At 34.6% G+C, this 20,347-nt stretch overlaps 1 long non-coding RNA gene across 1 annotated transcript in view; it reads right to left on the reverse strand.

Moving 5' to 3' along the window:
- Positions 1-14,510: 14,510 nt before the first annotated feature.
- Positions 14,511-20,347, reverse strand: part of LOC111472780 — a 9,075-nt gene continuing 3,238 nt past the window's right edge. Inside the window, exon 3 of the long non-coding RNA XR_002715487.1 lies at positions 14,511-14,530. This is a non-coding gene — a long non-coding RNA (uncharacterized LOC111472780). The remainder of the gene's footprint in view (positions 14,531-20,347) is intronic.

Raw genomic sequence — 20,347 nt, forward strand, 5'->3', positions numbered from 1 at the left:
TTGGTTCGTAAGGGTGTAAACACTCAGATCTGAGAGGGTTCGAAAATTCAACATTTTGTCTTCCTTACCCAATCTCGGGCCTAAAACTTTATTCGACTTTGCTCCGCAACTTCTGTTTAGCGCTTTCGACTCAGGATACCGGTTTTTAACCCTGTTTGACATTTTTAGACCCAATCCTACAATTGGTTACCCACTTGAAGTCGATTTTGATATTTCCAAAAGGTTTTGAGATTAGTACGATCATTGTTTCAAAAAACTAAAATATTATAAGAAAAATGATAGGTTTACTTACACATAGTAGCTAAACGAGGTCGTTTGATCTGTGCTAATTCGGTGTCGTTAACTCATATAGGTTTACTTTGATTTTAAATGGTAAAATTGAACTAGCTTCAAGTATGATTTAGGGGATTCAACTTAGCTATCTTGGTAAGTGACTTCACAACTATCCAAAGTTTGCTTGACTTCTCTGAGTGCTAAGGAATGGTGGGTTTTGTTTTAATAGCGATTTTGAGGTTAGTGAGGAGGAAAAAAATTAAGGAATGGAGATTGTGTCTGAAAGAGGAAAGAGTTTTGATACTGTTTGGATTGGGAAAAGTAGACTGCCTTCTGCTTCAATGGTAAGAACACAACCAGCTCTTGAAAATAGTTACCTTCCTTGATTCTTTTTCTTCTTAGTTGCTGGGACGTTTTCGTCATTGTGTGGAACGTGTAAGGAGAGAAAGAACGTTTAGACGAACGATATAATCGGTATAATTTTTTACTCTTGAAGTGTAAAGTTGTCGGAACTATTCTTTTATTAACTTCTCTGGGTCATATTAAAAGATAAATGAATACTATTATTGATGATCTCATGGATAAACACCAAGACCGAAGATGAAGAGTTATTGGGCTCTCGATCATGGCTACAACAAGCTTGGGTACCATATTTAAGAAGAGTAGGATATCAAATAAGAGCAAAGCCCTTGTAATGAACTTAATATTGTACGAGCCAATTTGCTCGATATGAATGATTAAAATGCTATTTTTTTTACTGGTGGTGTTGAGTTAGAATTTTTGAGAGCGATAAGAAAAATGTATTTGATTTTGATTTTGATATTTTTTGTTGTTTTATATTATTATTATTTTTTTATACAAAATCTTTGAAAATTGTTTAAATGGTGTGCATCAAATGACATTAGAATATAGTGCTTTCTAAATAAGATGAAAAGAATCTTTAGAAAAATTAGTAATGGAAAGTATCTTTTTAGGTTAATTTTTTTTAGTGATAAATTGAGTGAAAAAAAAGAAAACAAACTAAGATATTTGGTATTGAATATAAATAAAATTGTTGATTAGTTTAATGGGTTAGGTTTTAATTAAAATATATTTTGTTAGACCCATAAGAGTTTAAACTTGAGTTAATTAAAATAATTATTCAATGTATCTTGATGGGTTTTATGGAACACACCTTTGTTAGAACAATAAAGTTAGTTTCAATTATTAACTACGTGAATAAGACGAAGGAAGGTAAAATAATTATGGAAAATGATAACAGAGGTACAACTCAAGCTCAAATGAGAGGATTTGGGTAAAACATGGAATTCTCATCACTAATCTACAGCCACACATTAGTCAAGTCTTCACGACCACAACATAAAATTATCACCATTAAACTACAATCTATTAGAGATTATCGTTTAAATTTCTTATTAAATTACTCCTAAATACTTAGGATGGTTGATTTTAATGACTAATATCAAAGCCACGAAGATTTAGATTCAAGTTTTAAAGCTAGGGGACCAATTTCAAGTTCTCAAAATAAATATTCCATAATTTTATAAAACATTTGTTGGGAAAGTGTCTAAAATCAATCTCAAATCAATCACGGAGGAATGACATGTCATGTTTCTAAATTAAATGAGTGAAGTATTTTTCTTCAATCTGGCATGGACAATTGGATTCACGAGAATTCTCACAACTCGTCATGATTTTCATTTCTTCCACCAGACGTTTAGGTCAAAAAATGCAAGCACATACAATTATGCATGACCTTATTCTCTACTTCAAGTTCGAGTAAAGTTTGATGTGTAGTACTTCTCTATTCACAACCACACATACATACATGGACCCACTAAGTGAGCTCATTTACATACCCCTGGATCTGACGGTAGGTTAGTATACACCCACATTGTCAAAAGCCACAAAGGGGAATGAGCATGTATAATATCGTTGTGTACAAAATAAGGAAGTGTACACATGTGTACTAATCATAACAAGTAATTATCTCAATACATGTGACATGCAAAATGCATGAGGCCTCACAGTGTCGAATCATGATATATAGTAATTATCTCAATACATGTGACATGCAAAATGCATGAGGCCTCACAGTGTCGAATCATGATATATAGTTATGATGCAAATCATACATTCATTCTTTTTATCCTTACAAAGTATTTTTTTTTTTTTTTAAGTCTAACAAACTAATTTTTTTATAGTCTTACCACCTAATTAATTGTAACATTCCACATTCCTAGAGAAGTGGACACCATAAAGTGGACAAAATTCCTAGTGGTCCTAAGATTCTAACAAACTAGTAACATGACAATCTTTAACAATTTCTCTCTTAAACTAATTGCAAGGTTGCCATCAGTTTACTCGTGATACTACACACATACCCATTGACTCATGTAGTTTTATGAACGCGTCCAACTTCAGTAGTTTTTTCATCATATCTACAACTTGTTCCTGTGTGCATTGGACCAGAAGTGCTTTTCTTGTCATATATATCTCATGCATAATTACTGTCAGTATATGCTATCAACTTTCCATTACCTCTTTTTCGATAAAGAACTCCCAAATCAGTCATTTCAAATTAAAGTTTCATAGAATTCTTGAACTTAACAAACATGCTCTCATCGTTACCAGTAAAAATTAGATCATCAACATTATAGACTAACAATCGAAATTTTATCTCTATTTCTTGTTTGTATGAATGAAGTATGGTTACAATTGCACCTCTCAAATCTTTCTTCAACAAAATGTGCTTCAAGTCGACTAAATCATGCACGTAGGGCTTGTTTAAGGCCATATAATGTCTTCTTCAATTTATATACCTTGTATTCTTGACATTTTTTCTCATAACCTTGTGGTTGCTGATACACGTTCCAACTATTTCGAGCTGCTAAAGCAATTATCATTCAAATACTATCCCACCTAAGCAATAAAATCAATTCTAGAGTAGGCCACATAGATGCAACCTAGGCAATGATACCAAATTGATTAGGCAACCCTAATCCTCAACCCAACAATCCAAGTTTAGTTGAACAAAAAAACCCTTGAATCAAAGAAATTAACAAATTCGTCCAAGCTTTTATTTTTGTATTTTTGTATTTTTTTTTTTTTTTTTAGGTTTTTGTCTTCTTGTTAGATATTTACCCACTATTCTCGAGTGGCAAGTCATCTGATCTTTCAGGAGTCATATATGTCATATAGTCATATATTGCATATTTGCCAACTCACCTATTGCAACTTGAATCGATAGTAGGGGAAATGGTAAGAGCATAACTAAATTGTATGCTTACAAGAGTTAAACTGCGTGGCACCAACGACCGGGAATAGCTTAGATAAGCTAAATAGGACACAACGTTAATAACTCAATTTTAAAAACTTCAAAGCATAACTCTAATAACTCAATTTTCAAGGCTTCAAATCATTCTTCATGACATGACAAGACAAAGAAAAAATTTGATAAAAATTGGAACAAGTTTTGAAAATAAGGACAAAAACTCGTAACAGCTAACTAACGTGACAAAGAAAAAATTGATAAAAATTTGAACGAGATTCGAAAACTAAGGACAACAACTCGTAACATATAAAACTGACGACTTGAGACGACCCTCCTTTGTGACCTTAACTAACAACTAATGATCCCCCCAAAAGGAAAAGTAATATCGAGTGCATCTAAATAAGTAACCTACTTGTAGGCAGTAATCGAATCCTTGGTCGAGCGAGTTGCCACGGATTTTTCTCTAGGTTATAGAAAGTTCAGGTGTAGATTATATGTAACGACCCTAGTTTTCTAGGGACCTAGAGTCACTAGAATATGTATGATGTAACTACCTTATGCGAAAATATTTTTTACATTATGTTTTTGTATCGAAGGTACCAGAGAATGATTAAGACTATATAATAATGTTAGGAATCACGAACCTCCATAATTATATGACATTGTCCACTTTTGTTGAAGGGTTAAATTTTTCCACATACTAAAATGGAATGATTCATTACCATTGCTAAAAAGAGAGCTTGAACCTCCCCAACCTTATCGTTAACAATCATACGCTCTAACCAACTGAACTATTCCAACAAATTATGAGTATTAGCCTAGATAGCTACTTTGGCTCCTTACATGTCGTCGTCTACCTCACGATTTTAAAATGCGTCTAATAGTGAGAGATTTCCACATGCTTATAAGAAATGTTTCATCCCCTATCCAGCCGATGTGGGATTTCACAATCCACCCCATTGTGTTCCCAGCAACCTCGTTGGCACACCACCCGATGACCAGCTCTAATATATTTTGTTACAAACCAAGCTCACCTCTATTAGATATTGAAGGTTTTGCCCTTGGAAGACCTTCCATGTACCATGATCACTCTATTTATAGAGTCATGTTTGCATGTTCATGCAAATTTGAGATCACTAAATTTTGACACTCAAAATTCCACTCAAATGTTTGGGATTATGTGGCAAGCATGCAAGTTTGACTTCACCAAATTTTTTACACTCAAAATTCCACTAAAATTTGTGGGGTTTATTTGGCAAGCATGCAAGTTTGGTTAAACCAAATTTTGACACCTCAAAATTTCACTAACTCAAACATGGATTTTTTTCATTAAATTAAGTCAAATTTTGATTCAACAATTAGTTTGAATTATTAATTTCAAATTAAAGTAATATTAAATTATTAATTAAACTATTTAATTAATATTTAATATTAATTAAAATGTCAATCCCAATCAATTCCGACACATATTTGATTAAGATATTTAAATCCTCAGATTCTCTCTTTTTGTTTAATTCGTAAATAAAACAAAAATGTGGTTAAATATATCGAATATATATAGTGCATATTCCCTAATTTGAATTCGAACACTTTGAACTCACTCGTCACACTGTTCTATGGTTTAGTCTGATATGAGCTAGCAGAGAGACCTAATAGACCTATAGATCATGAGCTTCAACGATCCAAGATTAACCGGTTTAACTCATTAACCTTGTTAACTAACATTCGTTAACTACTAGGACACTCCACTATAGCCTAGTAGTTGCAGTCCCCTCACTATAGATATATTTCTGTCCATTTGATATAACCATGATTAGTAAGTTGATTCTTCACAGGTTGTTCGTAACTAGAGCTGGGTCAATTTACCATTTTACCCCTGAAGTTACTTCTTGTTTCTTATGTCTCACTGATCCTCTAATGAACAATTTGTTTGTGGTTTAACAAGTAAACTGAATCCCTCTCATGCCAATGAGAGGGTGGGGCCCCTTGTTCAAGACCTAGAGTCAGTGCTTAAGGGAACTACCTCTCTTCTATCCTTAAAAGTGGGTAGGAGTGAATTCCATCTTGCACCCCACGTCTCCAGCCATTCACCCAATCTTACCCCTGAAATGCGAGGCCTATTGAGTCGGCGAACTTGAGCCACTTTCACCTATGCAAATCTAAGGATAATTCCGAACAAACAGGAGTTCATGGTTAGCTCAGGATTAAAATCGAGTTACCTAGGTCATCGAATGAAAAGAAAATCAGTCTCAGCAGTAAGCGACATTATAAAGTGAGAGTGATTTTCTTCATGGTCCGATCTTATGCAATACTCATTGTAAAGGACGCCCCCACTCACATGTCTCCACATGTACAATTTAGTGATCACATTGTTTATGTCATATACAAAAGTGGGCCGCATCCATATTGTCCCTATGATAAGGTACTCAGCCTTATCCCTGTACTATAGATCATTTTGACTATATACTTGAACTTGATCCACTCTTATGTCTCTACATATAGTTCAAGTAATCATACTATAATTAGATTGTTCTTAGTTTATTTGATTTAGATTAATAATCATAAAGTTCATTTTATTCAATAACAATCTTTACTGAATAAACAACAATAATAACTTTATTGAAAATAGAATATGTTTTTGTTTACAAACTATGAGTTTTAGGACATAAAACCCAACAAGAGTCTTAACCTACGTTCATGGCTTCATGAGTTCCAAGCGACGTAGTCTTAACCCGCATCTAAAGGCTTGCCCTCCGATACCGTCCGCTAACCTATGCCCAAGGCTTCATGCATTCCAAGCGGCATAGTCTGAAAACCAACATCCAAGACTTCTTAAGTTCCAGGAGATGTAGTCTAATCTTGCATCAAGGGTTTGCCCTATGATACAGTATGAACACCTAACCTCAAGGCTTCATGCGTTCCAAGCAGCGTAGTCTAAGTCATGAGCACGTTGTACCATGAGAGGTCTTAGGAGTTTTTGATTATTGGCTAGGGTAACTTACTATCTTCTTGTTCCATAGAATGGCACTTTCATAATTATCCATATGATCAGGGTAATTTGGTAATTTACAACTTTCAGAATATTTTATTATTATTTTTTATGATAAATTCATAATTCTCCTAAAAAAATTTCATCTCTTGTTGGTCATTTATTGGTCCTTGAGCATCTTGAAATTCCCACTAGATAAGGAATTAAATATCCGAAAAGTTCCTTAAAAATTGAAAAGTGACCTTTTCGTCCTTTTCGCTTAGGCATTTATTCACAATACTTCTCCAAAGGCCTTAGTCCTTAGAGTTACTCATTAGTGTTTAGAAATGACTTGCTTAAGACCCTTTTCCTAGCTTAATCCTCTTAATTTTTTTATTGGATCCCTTTGGTCTTACGTGGGTGGCTTTGCTTCATTTTTTTTTTTGGGTGCTACACCTTCTTACCTCAATCGACCACCAACAAACAACTAAAAAAGAAACGTAAAAATTTAAAATAAATAGACGACTGGATTCCTTAGGATGACACCCTCTGTGACCTCATAGTTCTCGAGCAGCGCTTCTTATCTTGACCAATAGTCAACAAACAATTTAAAACAAAATGTAGAAATCCAAAATAAACAGACACGACTGGATGCCTTGGGACGATCCCCGCTGTTACTGCATAGTTCTCGAGCAATGCTTCTACAACACATGTTCATCGACAGCTCGATTCACATGAGTTACCACTAACATAGATATTTTTCTTTGAAACTCGGTCATACAAAAAAAAATTTCATACATGACAAGTAAAACATGTGAATCAAGTATATTTTACAACACAAAATATCAAAGTAAGTTTTCAACAACAAAAGCACATGTACTTAAAACAGACTCAGAAAAGGGTTCCTTATTGCCTCGAGCCTGCTGGTCTCATCCTCGATTGGCCTGCAACTTCTTATTTGGCCAAAAAAGTTAAAATAATCTTGATAAGTAATTAGTTTACTTAATAAATAGCTAACTTGTCATTCACAAGTTTATTACTTATCATTCTAGTTGTTCTTAAGTTTTATTCTCAGTTAATTCCTAGTTTCTTTTACTTGGATCATTTGTAAGTTAGTAAGATATTTCAACTACCTCTCCTTAGGTTACTTCTATGTGGTTATTTAGAATTTTAGGACTAGTATGTAAGACTCACTCTCAATCAATTACTATCCGTCTACTAATTTCTTTAGCAGCATGTAACATCATATATACCAAAGGATAGACTACAATACTCATATTTTAAATCTTCCGATAATTTGTTTTGCGATAAATGGAAATGCAGCAAAAATGAGAATCAATATTTGGTTTACCATGGTTAGAAGAAATATCTCTCTGAAAGCACAAAATATTATGGACAAGGTCAACTAAATTGACAAGCATTGAAAGACCTTGATAGCATTTCCGACGCTTGCCTATTGTGTATGTATGTTACGTGACAAAATTTAGTGCATCTAGAGATATTTTTGCCCGCCATAATCTAGCTTTGAAGCCCCAAAGCCCCCGATCTCCCTTATATTTCTTCTTCCCCATTTGCTTCCCTACTCCTTCATTGGCACCCTCAATATTCCATTAACTCAAACATGGATTTTTTCATTAGGTGGAGTGAACATTTTGACTTTCTTTATTTTAATTCAACAATTGATTTCAAATCAAAATAATATTAAATGATTAATTAAACAATTTAATTAATATTTAACATTAAATAAAATGTCAATTCCAAATAATTCCAAGACATATTGATTATCTATCACTATTCATAATTAAAATATTTAAATCTTATTTAAATATCTCCAATTCTCTCTTTTTGTTCAATTCATAACTAAAAAAAAATGAGGTTAAATATATCGTATATATTTAGCGTGTATTCCCTAATTCTAATTCAAAACCTTCGAACTCACTCGTCACACTATTCTAAGGTTTAGTTCGATATGAGCTAGTAGAGGGACCTAATGAACCTACATCTCATGGGCTCCAACGATCCGAGATTAACCGGCTAAACTCATTAACCTTGTTAACGAACATTCGTTCACTACTAGGACACTCCATTGTAGCTTAGTTGTTGCACTCCCCTCACTATAGATATATTTCTGTCCATTTGATATAACCATAATTAGTAAGTCGATTCTTCACAGGTTGATCGTAACTAAAGCTGGGTCAATTTACAGTTTTACCCCTAAAGTTACTTTTTGTTCCTTAGTTGGATTTAGATTAATGATCGTAACATTCACTTTATTCAATAGCAATCTTTACTAAATAAACATCAATAATAACTTTATTGAAAACATAATATGTTTTTGTTTACAAACTATGAGTTTTAGGACATAAAACAACACATTTGGGGTATGCCCAAATAAAAAATAAGCTTCAATTTAGGTTTAACACTCAGAGAGCAATATAGGTACTGTCAATATACTTCAAACACCTTAAAAGGGAAACCTAAAATCAATTCGGCTCAAAGTTGCATTTACATTTTATTTCAACGACCCGAAACTACCCCTAAAAATTACTAAAACATTATAACTCAATTCAAGGGTTTTGATCCAATAGAAAAGGTTGGACCATAATATTACCTATGAAATCTAATCGAGAATGCTTGATTAAGACTAAGTAACGTTAGAAAACTCAAAGATACCCTGAAAATGAACTAAAAAATTATAATTCACTGAAAATTATTAAAACATTATAACTCAATTCAAGGGTTTTGATTGAATAGAAAATGATGGATAATCTTACCCATGAAATCTCATCAAGAATGCTTGATGATTAGAAATCACGAACCTCCACAATAGTATAATATTGTCCATGTTCAAAAATAAGTTCTAATTGTTTTACTTTTGGTTCCGTAAAAGGCAACACACCCTAGACATCACACCAATGAAAATAGTAATTCTTACGTATAACAATAAGGATGGCCTATTGGCTTGTTGGATTCATTCCCCTTTCCACACCCTATTGGCTTGTTGAGTGGGCATCATTGTATTGTCTGAAATGATTCTCACATAGGCTTGTAGTGGGATTTATATGAGTTATTGGTGCTACTGAAGGTGCGCAGCCTAAGGTAGCACAACTTAAGGTGCGTCCGCCCTAGTCACTAAACCTTCACGAGGTGGGCTATCTTCACCTCCACCTTTTCCTCTACCTCTAATACAGGGTAATCTCCTTCCTCGTCGTTCTTTTTAGTGTCCTTTATGTGGCATGATGCTAAAACCAATATATAATTTCTTAAGTCTATATCTCTCTAACATAAATTGCATCATATCACGTATAATCACAACATATAATTTAGTAAACATGACATATTCATAAAACTACAACTAGGTAGAACATAATGCATCCATAAATCATATAGTTAGAGCTTCACATATTTGATACTAAATTACATTCAATATTAGTAAACAAAAAAAAGTACATGCAAATTAAAGACATTTCTTTATCTTATCTTATACCAGACATACTTGTTAGTGCTTGGACATCGATGGTGAAATCATGGAACGTGGCAAGCCTATCTCGTAGGCAAGTCTATCGAATCTATAACCTAGAGCTCTGATACCAACGGTAACGACCCTAGATTTCTATTAGCCTAAAGTTGCCACCGTCATCATATCCTATGCTCTTATACGAAATTAAGCATTTAAACTTCATCTTAAAATAGTGTCATGGACTTACTCATTTGAAAGCATCTTTAAAACAACATAAAGAAATAGTAACTAAAACCATTAAAACATCAAAGTAAAAATGCCCTATACTAACCTATGCCTAAGAAAATTAAATACAATTATTCTATGCACGTGTCATTATCTCTATTTGTGATGTCCTCGTCAGTTGTATAGGGGTTTCTAGTCCTTACCTAAAATAGAAGTAGCACAAGGCTTGGTCTCATAAAATATCATTTCATGCACGCCGTTGGTATACCATGGAGGGAAAAGAGTGCACATAGTATTGTGGTGTCTACAATATCGTATCATAACATCATTGTTAACATAAATGTCGACGTGTCCGTACTAATCATGAAGGGGTTACAACAAGTCATAACATAATAAGCAAATATAACAATCAAAAGGTATGACACTTGTAACCATCATCACTAGGCATGCGCCGCTGAGCTCACAATTAATCAAACAAGTCACCTCTAATTTACCTTCAATTCATGGTAAGCTTATTCCCAACACTAGAAGGAGGGTTTGAACCTTCAACCTTGTGGTTAACAGCCACACACTCTAACTAACTGTGCTATTCCAGGTAATTATTTGAAAGAGCCACCACACCCTTATAAGGAATGTTTCATCTCCTCTCCAACCAATGTTGATCTCACAATCCACTCTCCTTGGGGGCCAGCGTCTTCGCTAGCACACCACTTTGTGACTAACTTTGATAGCTTTTGTAATAGCCGATGACTAACTTTGATAGCTTTTGTAATAGTCGATGACTAACTTTGATAGCTTTTGTAATAGTCGATGACTAACTTTGATAGCTTTTGTAATAGCCGAAACCCACCGCTAACAAATATTGTCCATTTTTGTCCATTACGTATCGTCATCAGTCTCACAATTTTAAAACGAGTCTATTAGGGAGAGATTTCCATACTCTTCTAAGGAATGCTTCGTTCCCATTTCCAGCCACTAAAAAATATTGTCCATTGTTGCCCATAACAAATCGTCGTCAGAATCACAGTTCTACAACACGCTACTAGAGAGACGTTTACAAACACTCATAAGTTATTCTTCATTCTCCTCTCAAACCGATGCGGGATCAGAGGGCGTGGGTTCAAATCCCACGTCTGACATCTCAAATAAAGGTAAAATAAAAATACAATTATCACGACATGATTTTCCAAGATCTAAGAAATTTAGTGTTCTTCAAGTTTACCCTTACGCCCAAATCTCAAGGACACTGTGATTTTCCCTACCGCTTGGGTGCATAACAAATGTGAGTTGTGAGCCTCCATTTCTGTAGGCGGTAATCGAATCCTTGATCGAGCGAGTTGCCACGGGTTTTTTTCTAGGATATAGAAAGTTCAGGTGTAGATTATATGTAACGACCCTAGTTTTCCAGGGACTTAGAGTCACTAGAATATGCATGATGTAACTACTTTATGCGAAAATATTTTTTACATTATGTTTTTGTATTGAAGCTACCCCTAAAAAGAACCCAATATTATTATCAAGAATGCTAGATTAAGACTATGTAACAATGTTAGGAATCACGAACCTACATAATTATATGACATTGTTCATTTTGGTTGGAGGGTTAAATTTTTCCACATACTAAAATGGAATGATTCATTCCCATTGCTAAAAAGAGAGATGAACCTCCGACCTTATGGTTAACAATCATCGCTCTAACCAACTGAACTATTCCAACAAATTATGAGTATTAGCCTAGATATTGTCTACTTTTACTCATTACATATCGTCGTCAATCTCATGGTTTTAAAACACGTCTAATAGTAAGAGATTTCCTCATGGTTTCTATTTTAGCTTTGTTGAGAGCTAAACTTTCTTTGCAAATTCTTGTGTTTAGAACTTGTATGTAGAGTCATTCAAGTGGTATTGATCAAACTTCTTGTGGAGTGATTCGAATCACGAGTTTAGAAATGAGTTTTCTTTACTCTTGATCTTGATCATCAAGGTAATCTGTTCCATACTTTCCCTTGGGTTGATTTTCCATATCAACACCACCCAATGACTAGCTCTAATACAATTTGTTACAAACCAAGTCTACCTCTATCAGATATTGTCTACTTTGGCTAATTACGTATCACCATAAGCCTCACAATTTTAAAATATGTCTAGTAGGAAGAGATATCCACAACCTTATAGTTAATGTTTGGTTCCCATCTTCAATGGCTAGCAGATATTGTTTGTTTTGGCCTGTTACATGTCGTCGTAAGTTAAAAAGTTTTAAAGTGCGTCTTTTAGGGAGAGGTCTCCACATCCTTATAAGGAATGATTCATTTCAACCAATGTTAAGTCTCATAATAAATAGTTAGGATGGTTAAGTTGTTGAAGGTGTTAGGACGTAGTTTTTGTCCTTGTGAGAGTGTGTGAGTTGAAATTGTAAGTTTGACAACTTAGAAAGGTTTTCTTTTATAAAGAAATTTTTACTCCAAAGATGTGGATTTTTGACAACTTAGAAAGGTTTTCTTTTATAAAGTGCAATTTTTTTATTAAATTGATTCAAAATTTCTACTCAAAAGAGGTTTTTCACTATTAGTAGAATGTGCGACCTTGTTGTTAAAGGCCGCACGCTCTAACCTACTGAGTTATTACAGCTAAGAGCTGTTCCAACTAATCATTTGTAATAGCTCAAGGCCACCATTAGTAAATATATTCAGCCTTGGCTCGTTACGTATTATTGTCCCCCTCTCCAACCTACGTTCAATCTCACAATCCATCTGCTAACAAATATTGTCCGATTTTGTCCATTACATATCACTATCAACTGAACAATTCTAAAACGAGTCTACTAGGGAGAGGTTTCTACATCCTTATAAGGAATGTTTCATTCCCCTTTCCAAAGGCTAAAAAATATTGTCCATTATTTCCCATTATATCGCGGTTAGAATCACAATTTTGAATCACGTCTACTAGAGAGATGTTTAAAGACTCTTATAAGTTATACTTCATTCCCCTCTCCAACCAATGCGGGATCGAGGGTGTGAGTTCAGATCTCACTTCCGACAACTCAAATAAAGGTAAAATAAAAATACAATAGCTTATCATTATTGAAATCAATTGAGCACATTAAAGATTGGTGTTAAAAATGTCAAATCGAGCCAAATATGTCATTTTTTAGCCTAGAATTCTGAGAAGCTAAGCCGAAGGGGCTGGTATATGTAGTAGTGACCTTGTTGTTGAGGAATATTCACACATGAGCAGCTTGCGAAGTGGGTCGAGGCACAAGTCTTGAATGTTCATGTGGGTACACAGATTTGTGTAGTGGATAATGGGTTGGGTCGTGTTCTGCGTATTCTTGGTTTGAATGTGGGTTTTTGGGCCAAGCACAGAGGAACCAGACTATTGGACTGGTTGCTAGTGGGTATCTGATTGCATTGTTGGGCTGAAGCTTTGTATTTTATGTTACTAGATCAAACTAGGTATGGGGTTGCTTGGCTATAATGGGGTTACGGGTATTCGAGTTTAGGTCTGACTAGGTGGACTTCACCTTCTCGACACCTCACCTCGATTAGGGTTTCCTATGGGTTGTGAGTTGGATCTCGGGTCGTACTTCGTCTCCCTCACCCCGATTACTAGAGAATTTTTCAGTGACTCTCTCTCTCTCTCCTCAGTCACGTCGTTTCGACGTCCTTTTTCCTCCTCTTTCCTCCATTTTTGAGTCTCCTTCTCCTCCTAATCCCGTTTATGGTGTTTGTTTGGTTCGTAAGGGCCTAAACTCTCAAATCTTAGAGGGTTCAAAAATCCAACGTTCTGACTTCCTTACCCAATCTCGAGCCTAAAATTTTATTCGACTTCTGTTTGGGGCTTTCGACTCAGGATACCAGTTTTTAACCCTTTTTGACATTTTTAGACCCAATCCTGCAATTGGTTACTTTCTTGAAGTCGATTTTGACATTTCCAAAAGATTTTGAGATGAGTATGATCATTGTTTCAAATAACTAAAATATTATAAGAAAAATTATAGGTTTACTTACCCATAGTAGCTAAACGTGGTCATCTGTGCTAATTCAGTGTCGTGAACTCACATAGGTTTACTTGGATTTTAAAGGACAAAATTGAACCAGCTTCAAGTATGAGTTTTGGACTTCAACATAGCTACCTTGGTAAGTGATTTCACAACTATCCGAAGTTGGTTTGACTTCTCTGAGTGCTAACGAATAGTGGGTTAGCTTTGGTGGGTTTAGTTTTAATGGCGGGTTGGTGGTTAGTGAGGAGGAAAACATTAAGGATATGGAAAAGGTGTCCGAAAGAGGAGAGAGTTTTGATACTATTTGGATTGGGAAAAGTAGAATGTCTTCTGCTTCAATGGTAAGAACACAACCAGCTCTTGAAAATAGTCACCTCTTCCTTGATTCTTTTTCTTCTTAATTGTTGGGACGTTTTCTTCATTGTGTGGAATGTGTAGTGAGAGAAAGAACGTTTAAACAAATGATATAATCGGTAGAATTTTTTACTCTTGAAGTGTAAAGTTGTCGAAACGATTCTTTTATTAACTTCTCTGGGTCATATTAAAAGAGAAATAAATACTACTGTTGATGATCTCATGGATAAACATCGAGACCAAAGATTAAGAGTTATTGGGCTCTCAATCATGGCTACAACAAGCTTGGGTACCATATTTAAGAATGGTAGGATATCAAATCAAAGCGAAGTCCTTTAATGAACTTAATATTGTACGAGCCAATTTGCTCCATATGAATGATTAAAATGCTAACTTTTTTATTGATCACATTGGGTCAGAATTTTAGAGAGCGGTAAGAAAAATGTATTTGATTTTGAATTTTTTTTTTCTCAAAAGCTTTGAAAATGGTATAAATGGTGTTCATCAAATGGCATTAGAATATAGTGCTTTCTATACCGGACCAAGAGAATCTTTAGAAAAATTACTAATTTAAGTGCTTCTGGGTTAACCTTTTAATGTGATAGTGAATATAAATAAAAATGTTGATTAGTTTAATGGGTTAGGTTTTAATTAAAATGCAATCACATACAATCATGGTGCGACCTATCTTTTCATAAGACATCATGACTTTATTCTCTACTTCAAGTTCGAGTAAAGTTTAATGGGTAGTACTTCTCTATTCACACCACATATACATACATGGACCCACTAAGTGAGCTCATATACATAGCTCTGGGTCTGACTGTAGGTTACTGTACACCCACGTTGTCGGAAGCCACAAAGGGAAATAAGCATGCATAATATCATCGTGTACAAAATAAGGAAGTGTACACATGTGTACTAATCATAACAAGTAAGTATTTCGATACATGTGACATGCAAAATGCATGAGGTCTCACAGTTTCGAATTATGATATATAATTATGATGCAAATCATACATCCATTCTTTTTATGACATAGTGTTCCTATGAGACATGCATACGTATACGGAACATATCTTTTATGGTTAATCTACATGGCTTGTCAATGTCTCATATGCATAATGTGAACATGTTAACATAATATGCATGGTGTAATATATGGAGGTTTATGCATTATATATCATCCATATCATAACGTAGATTCACAACATAGTATAATTCACATCATAATTTAAAGTGTCACATAGAACAACACATATTAACGAGGGCTACAAGACACTTGTCATTCATACAACATAAAAGTAATCCAACGTGGCCCATAAGCATCAATAGTTCTACTTTTGTATTTAAGATGTGTGACTAAACTGAAACTATCAAACTAAAACTTACATTATGTAATAACTTCAACTAAAACTTACATTACATTATGTAATTACATACGTGCAAAATATGATATTATCAACTTACAAACTAATTAATTTAGTGGTCCTAAGATTCTAACAAACTCGTAGCATTCCACATTCCTAGATGTCCGAAGTTCATGTTTATCTTCTCTTATTAATTCTCCTTTTCTATTCAAGGTACATACATGCAAAATATGTTATTATCAACTTACAAACTAATTAATTTAGTGCTCTAAGATTCTAATAAACTCATAATATTCTACATTCCTAGAGAAGTGGACACCATAAATTCCTAGTATAACAATCTTTAACAATTTCTCTCTTAACCTGATTGCAAGGTTGCCTTCAGTTTACTCGTGGTACTACACACATACCCATTGACTCATGTAGTTTTATGAACGCGTCCAACTTTAGTAGTTTTGTCATAATATCTACAACTTGTTCTTGTGTGACACAATGCTTCAGCTCAATAACTCCATCTCTAGTCAAATCACGCAAGAAATGAAACCTCACATCAATGTGTTTACTATGTCCATGCATGATTGGATTCGTGGATAGCTTAATAGTGTAACTGTTATCAAATAACATAGTTTTTCATAAACTCTCCTCATCCACACCCCACGACAAGCACAAGAGGCGGCTGCCACAGATTCTGCTTCAGTAGTAGCAAAGTAACTACAAGTTATTTTTTTGGAGACCAAGACACAACTTCATCACTGAGTAAGAACACATAACTAGAAGTGCTTTTCCTGTCTTATATATTTCATTCATAATCACTGTCAGTATATGCTATCAACTCTCCATTACCCCTTTTCCAATAAAAAACTCCCAAATCCAACCTTGTTGCAATTAAATACATTAAATTCATCCTTTGTTAGTCTAACCGTAGGAACAACATGGTTTTTCAAACTATTAGTCCAAAACTTCTTTTGCATACTTTCTCTAACTAATATAAATGTCTTCAACATTTTGTAAAATCTCTACACCTAGAAAATATTTCATTTTTTTTCCAAATCTGTCATTTAAAATTGAAGTTTCATAAAATTCTTGAACTTAACAAACATGCTCTCATCATTACTAGTAAAAATTAGATCGTCAACATATAGACTAACAATCAAAATTTTACCTCTATCTCCTGTTTGTATGAATAAAGTAAGGTCACATTTGCACCTCTCAAATCCTTCTTCGATAAAATGTTCTTAAAGTTGACTAAATCATGCACGTAGGGCTTCTTTAAGACCATGTAATGTCTTCAATTTGTATACCTTGTATTCTTGACATTTTTTCTCATAACCTTGTGGTTGCTCGAAAGACGGCTTCTTTTAACTCTTCATATAAGAAAGCACTTTTCACGTCAAGCTGATACACGTTCCAACTATTCCGAGCTGCTAAAGCAATTATCATTCGAATACTATCCCACCTAGCCACAGGTACAAATGCCTTGGTATAGTCTATACCATGTTGTTGTGCATAACTTTTTGCTACCAACGTAGCCTTATACTTGTCAACTTCGCCATTTTCTTTGAGTTTGATTTTGAAAACCCACTTTACTTCAATCTTCTTCATTCCTCTAGGAAAATTTGTCAACTCCCAAGTCTCATTTCGTTCGATGGCTTCTATCTCCAAGTCCATTGTAGCTCACCATTTTAAACTTTGAACAGCTTCTTCAAAGGTAGTCGAATCTATAGTTGAGGTTAATAGAACTAACTTGTTGTGCTCAGCTTCTTCAGAAAAATCTCCCTTGCTCACATAATCTCCATCCATAATGGTGCTCTTCTATTTCTCACTTCGGGTGTGCTTTAGATGGATCATTGGAATATATATTAACTTCCCCTTCTTCTTCTACTATCACCTCCTCTTCAGATTCTTCCTCACTTTGATCATGTTCGCTTTCTTCTATATTACTATCTTTACATTCGTGGGTATGAAGTTCAACTTCTTCGTTAGTTTTACCCCAATTCCAACATTTGTTTTCTTCAAAAAATCACCTCTCTGCTTGCAATTATCTTCTTGGACACTAGAACATAGAGTCTATATGTTTTAGACTCTTCACTCATCCCTAGTAGCACACACTAAAAATTTTGAACAAGGTCAATGTATCCCAAAACTTCTTTCTCTTACCGTCTGATACATGAACAAGGTCAATGTATCCCAAAACTAAAAAATAATTAGTATTAGGTTTTGCGCCACTTCAAGCCTCCTCTGAAGTCATATTTTTCACTACCACTGTGAGACTTCTATTGAGCACGTGCAATGTCCAGTTTACTGCTTCTGGCCAAAAATTCTTTGGAACTTGCTTCTCTGATAATATACTTATAATCATGTTCATGATTGTTCTGTTCTTGCGCTCATCTAGACTCGCTATAAGTTTTCTACTGATACCATTAGTTTTGCAAAAACTATTGAACTCGTGAGAGGTGTACTCTCCACCCCTATCTATGGGTAGACAACGAATAAAATCTCCAATCTCTTTATCAACAAGATTTTTTTCAGCAAGAAAATATATTCACACATTGCGACGATAATCATCAATAAAACTTATAAAATATCTCTTATTACTGTTGGAAATAGGTTTGATGGATCCACAAACGTCTGCAGGTACAAGTTACAGCCTTTGTTTTGTTCTCCATAAACTTCTCTTTGGAAATGTATCCCTATGTTGCTTTCCCACCATGCAATCCATGCATATTTTAGACGATGTTTTCAACTGGGGTAACTCTCTAACCATTTGTTTATGTTGCAATGTTCTCAAACCTTTGAAACATAGATGCCCATATCTGCGGTGCCAAATATGATTGTTGTCTTCTATAATTGTTTGGAAGCAAGTGGCGGTTTGTCGCATGAGTCTTACAAGTAATATGAACATTTTATTTGCAGACATTGTTGTTTGCAGAATAAGTCCCTTCTTGGGAAGATATATTTTGCATCTCCATGCTGTATCAAAATAGATACCCCTTTTTGTTGCAATTGTCCAAGACTTAATAGATTATTTTTAAACTTGGGTATATAAAAACCATGAGTGATTACCTTGACGCCAACAACTTGCAATCTAATGTTATCTTTTCCTAACACCGCCATCTTGAAATTATTTCCAAGCTTCACAGATTGTCGGAACTCCTTGTCAAAATCTGAGAACCATTCCTTGTTTGAACACATATGATTGCTACACCCCGAATCAAGGAACCAAACATCTTCCCTCCTAATTTGATTGAGCTCAACATTGGATATCAACAACATTTCTCTTTATCCCCAAGTTCATTATAATTTGCTTCTTTTTCCAATTGAAGACACTCGTATCTAAAGTGTTCTAACTGATGACATTTGTAATACTCAACTGTACTTTTGTTGAATGAATGTCTACCTCTTCCTCTTCCTCTACCTCTTCCTCGAAAACTTTCACGAGCTCGATCACCTCCTCTTCCACCGAATCTATAATCGTATGTCAGCTTTAGTTCTTGTTCATCACTTACTCATTCATCGACTGTTAAAGTGTCTAAGTTATTAGACTCTTCAATAAAACATATAACATAGTCAAATCTTGATGTGATTGATCTCAAGATTTTTTCAATAATCACTGTTTGTTTCATGTTTCGCCATGAATTTTCATCTTGTTTACAATGGTGAGACTTCAAGCAAAATATGCACAAACACTCTCGCCTTCTTTCATCGGTAAAACTTCAAACTTTTTTGTAAGAGCTTAGAGTTGTGCTCTTTTGACTCTTGTGGAACCCTGATACTTCTACTTCATAGAGTCCCAAATTTGTTTTGCAGCATCTCTATTAAGATCGTTCCCATAGTAGTTCGATCAATGGCTTAGAACAAAATAATTCTTGACCTTCAAGTCTTTCAGCTTAGGGTATGCAATTGTGTTTGTTGTGCTTCGATAATCTCTTCTCCTTTGGCTACGACAGGGATTCCGGCCTCCACTAAGGACCAGTATTCCTTTCAACGAAGAAAGTTTTCATAAGCATAGACCAATGATCATAGTGGCCATCAAACTTAGGAATTGTTGGTAAAACGAAATTGGTTTCAGCTGCCATATTTTGAATTTCTTTCAACTCACTATTTAAGAAAAAAGGTTGCAGTTTCTTCTTCTCACAATTAGGCCTTGCATTGTAGCTCTGATACCAAATGTTGTATACACACAACTAAAACTTTGAAATCAATTGTGTTATCAAACAAATCAACTTGGTTGACTTTTATAGTCTTACAAACTAACAAATTTAGGAATGATAAAATTAGCCGACTCAAAAAATAAGAAATTCAAACCCCCCACTAATAAATTAATTTAGTTGTCCTCACATTCCTACAAATGTACATCCTAATTAAATGGTCGCTATTTCAACCCTAGAGAAAAGGTCTAGTATGACCATCTTTAATAATCTAC

This window comes from Cucurbita maxima, unplaced genomic scaffold, assembly GCF_002738345.1.
Source record: "Cucurbita maxima cultivar Rimu unplaced genomic scaffold, Cmax_1.0 Cma_Scf00086, whole genome shotgun sequence".
Taxonomy (NCBI): domain Eukaryota; kingdom Viridiplantae; phylum Streptophyta; class Magnoliopsida; order Cucurbitales; family Cucurbitaceae; genus Cucurbita; species Cucurbita maxima.